Source organism: Otolemur garnettii, unplaced genomic scaffold (assembly GCF_000181295.1).
Source record: "Otolemur garnettii isolate 467f Iridium unplaced genomic scaffold, OtoGar3 scaffold00121, whole genome shotgun sequence".
NCBI lineage: Eukaryota > Metazoa > Chordata > Mammalia > Primates > Galagidae > Otolemur > Otolemur garnettii.
The window spans coordinates 2047253-2051335 of NW_003852516.1; positions in this window are offsets into that span (position 1 = coordinate 2047253).

The following is a 4083-nucleotide window of genomic DNA, read 5'->3' on the forward strand; positions in this document are numbered from 1 at the left end:
GAGCCTACAGTTGCTATTTATGTTTTTCCTCATGGAAATGAATTTTACTCATAAAGATATATCCTAATAAATGCAGAAGGTAATCTACATATAAATATAATTATAGAGAATCGTTGGTCTGTGACTTCCACTGAAACAAACACAATACTGAGTTATTTCAATTGAATTGTGTATCTTCTTAAAAAAAAAAGCATTAATCTTTCAATTTGTTCAAGAGGAAAAGTGTTATGGGAACACTTTTTAGTGACTCATTTTCCATAATTTCAGAGAAAAAAGTGTTAGAAATGGAGATTTCAAACACGAACAGAAAATTACCTGTCAAAACAAATACTTTGGTATGACTTATGAAGAACCTATTTTAAAGAATTACAAAGATTTCTGTCTCAAAAATTTTAATCTTCAATGTACAGTCTTAACAAGTTTTATATCCCTTTTTTTTCCCATTAGTATAGGCAACTTATAAGTAAAATAAGATTATGCTTAATTTGTTTTTATCCTTACTGCCACAGAATTCACGGTGGGGCTTTTTGACAAGCAAATTAGCCAAATTAAGAATAAATGAGCAAAATGGAAATTGAAGGGCTAGAATAATAATCATCAAATGGCTATGGCTTTTTTAAAAAATAAAATAATTTTATTGGAACTCATCATTCAAAAACAAAACTCTGCAGAAAAGAAGGACAGGACTAAGGCTCCACTGCCACTAAACTATATTAAGAGCATGTTCTGACTGATTCAAAATATTGGCCATATGAGCCAGTATATCATACCCTTTTTTTTTTTTTAATAGAAATGGGTATAATGGTGGTATGAGGGCAGTCCAGAAAGTATCCAGCCAAGCCTAATGCTATTTTTCATTTTACGTGGCTGGACACTTTCTGGACAGTCTATGTATTATTAAACATACTCATCTCCATTGTGTTTTTCTGGGTTTTTTTTTTTTTTTTCTTTTTTGCAGTTTTGGCCAGGGCTAGGTTTGAACTCACCACCTCCAGTATATGGGGCTGGCACCCTGCTCCTTTAAGTCACAGGCACTGCCCCTCCATCGTGTTTTTTTTAACTTTCCTATTTATTTTGGAAAACATTTCTGTCAGAAGCCGATCCTAGCCTCCCTTGTTCATGATACCTGGTTGTTCATTTCAAGGATAAGTCCTGTGCTTAGCTAATCTCCAGTCACACGGGGAGCAGCTAATCATTTCCGTTAGTTTCCTTTCACAAATAATTCTGTTCTAAAATTCTGAAATTCTGTTTTTGCATGAACAAGTCCTGCTCTCCTGTTCTCTGGTTGCTTTTGGTCTCTCGTGTCTACTCAGCTCTCTGTAGAACTGGGGTCACTGGCCATAGAAGAAGTGTTCAGGGTCCACTGTTTCTGTCTGTTCAGGCTGCTATAACAAAGCCCTTAAGAATGGGCGGTTTGTAAATAACAGAAATTTATTTCTCATAGTTCTGGAGGCTGGGAAGTCTAAAATCAAAGTGCTGGCATCTTCCCCGTCTGGTAAGGGCCCATTTTCTGGCTCGTACAGTTAGAATAAGTCAGAGTCTGGCTTGAAATTCACCAAGAGAGTGTCCATCACCCATGGGCTAAACATACTTTTTACCATGGCCCACCAGGGCCAGCATGATCTGTCACTGCCTGCCTCCAACATGTGGTCGCTTGCCACCTTGGCTTCCCTCAAAACCCAGTCCCACTGTCTCTGTTGGCGTCTCCAACACACTAAACTTGTCCCACTTTGGGCTGCTGTGCTTTCTGTTTCTCTTAATGGTCAGCTTCCAGATCCTTCTGTGACTGTTTTTTCTCACAATCGAGGTCTCAGCTTTAAAACCACCACTTGACAGAGATCTCCAACTACAGTAGCTGCCCATCGCCTTCTATTACTATATCTTATTTCTTTTTATTAGAATCTACCTAGTGTATCTTTTTTCTATTTCAGAATATTTCATCTTCAGCGTCGTTTTGTGCAGGTTTTCTTTTTAAAAGCAGAATACCAAAAGGTGAATTTCTTTTCTCTTCCACTTTAAAAGGTGGGAATAGTGAAATGACACTTGTGATTATTGATACAATAATGTTTGTATTTATTTCTTCCAACTTACATTCTATTGTCTAAAATGCATTTTTATTTGCTTTGTTCTCATTCTTTTTTTTTTGTATTCTGTTGAATTTACTTTTTCTGTGTTCACATTTTCCTCTTCTGATTTACAAGTTATAAATTCTATTCTTTGAGTAATGTGTCTCCAGTTAACATTTGATTAATCACACAAACTGTCACACATCTGTAATTATTTAGTATTTCTAGTACTAGTATTTAGTATCTAGAAATGATTTAGTATTTCTATCCCTCTCTTAAGCATAAAAACTACCTTATGATGCCTTGATCCCCTGTTTGAAGTTCTTTTATATGTATATGTTACTTCCTAGAGTTTGAGTTTTGTCAAAAACCTATTTTACTTTCAGGTGTTAATTAAATTCCCCAACATAATTGTATGACTATTTTCATTGACTTATATATTTTTTGCCTTAATCTCTCTCTCTCTGGGCTTATATTATTTAAAAATATAAACTGTGGTGTTTAGTCTTTGCATGTTTGAAGAATCTTTATTTTGCCTGTGCTCTGGAATGACTACAATATAACATTAGCACTTTGAAGATATTATTGTATTTTTGTTTACATTTTTAGGTTTTGCTATTGAAAAGCCAGGGTTGGGCTAATTTGCAATTCTTTGTAAGTAATCAATCCTTTCCCTTTGGCAAATTTTAAGATGTTCAAAAACATCTCTGCAATGATTTTACAATGTTGTGCCTAAATCTGCATTTATATTTATAGGCCACACAGTCCTATGTGGAAGAAATTTGACCTGAGAAGTGGTGTGTTTTTAAGTTCCAGAAAACTCTTAGCTCTGTTAGGAACGCCTAAGTCATTCCACTCCTCTCTTTTTCTGAAACTCTGAGCTTACACTGCAGTGGTTCAAGATTTTATACATATATCTGAATAGCTCTTTCCATATTTTTTAGTACTTTACCTATGGATTGATTTTTTGGAAAATCTGTATTTGCTTTGTTCCTTCTGTCTTCAGCTGGGTCTGGTTCAGAGTTCCTTTCATATGTAGTACTTTAGTTCCATGGGCATGACTCTTATTTAAGATTTCTACATATGTTTCATATTCATTTTAAAGTACTTTTTGTTTCATGCTGATTTTTAGATGATTTAGTTTTATTTATACTATATTCATTCTCCTGTAAGTACTTATTTTAAAATCTCTCACACTATTCCACAAATTATGTTCAGTTGAACTGATTTCGTGCTCTGACTTTGAACTTCTATCATCTACCTTCATTAGTCTTTGATGACTTAATGTTTGGGAGCTTTAGCATGTGAATTAATTTTGAACTTTTTTTTGTTCTTTTCTCCCAAGTCATCTAGTTTTGTTTTTTTGTTTGTTTTTTTTTTACAATTTTTTTTTGGCCAGGGCTGGGTTTGAACCTACCACCTCCGGCATATGGGGCTGGAGCCTTACTCCTTTTGAGCCACAGGCACTGCCCCCAAGTCATCTAGTTTTAATTTTGTGTGTGTTTACCCTGCTCCCTCTTCCCATTGACTGTAGGGCCAGAGTCACATCCTATCACATGGATTATGGGCTCTGGGTATATTACAGAGCTAGTCACCAAAGTCTCAGCTGGCGTGGAACAGGTCCTGGACAATAAGCCAGGTTTTTTTTCCCAGCTTCCCCAGGTCTATAATTCTCTATAACTTCGGAGTATTAGTTTGCTAGGGCTGCTATGACAAAGTACCATGGACTGAATGCCTTAAACAAGGTTAGTTTACTAGCTCACAGTTCTGGAGTCTGGAAGTGTGAGAGCAGGGTGTTGGCAGGGTGGATTCTATAGATGCCTGTCAGGAAGAATCTATTTTGTGCCTCTCCCCTGGGCCCTAGAGATACGCTGTTCTTCTCTGGAGTTTTTTGGATTATAGAAGCATCACTGTCATCACTGCCTTCAAGTGTCCATGGATTTCTGTGTATCTCCAAGTTTCCTCTGTCTTTAATGACACCTGTCCTATGGGACTAGGTTCCATCCAAATTTCCTCA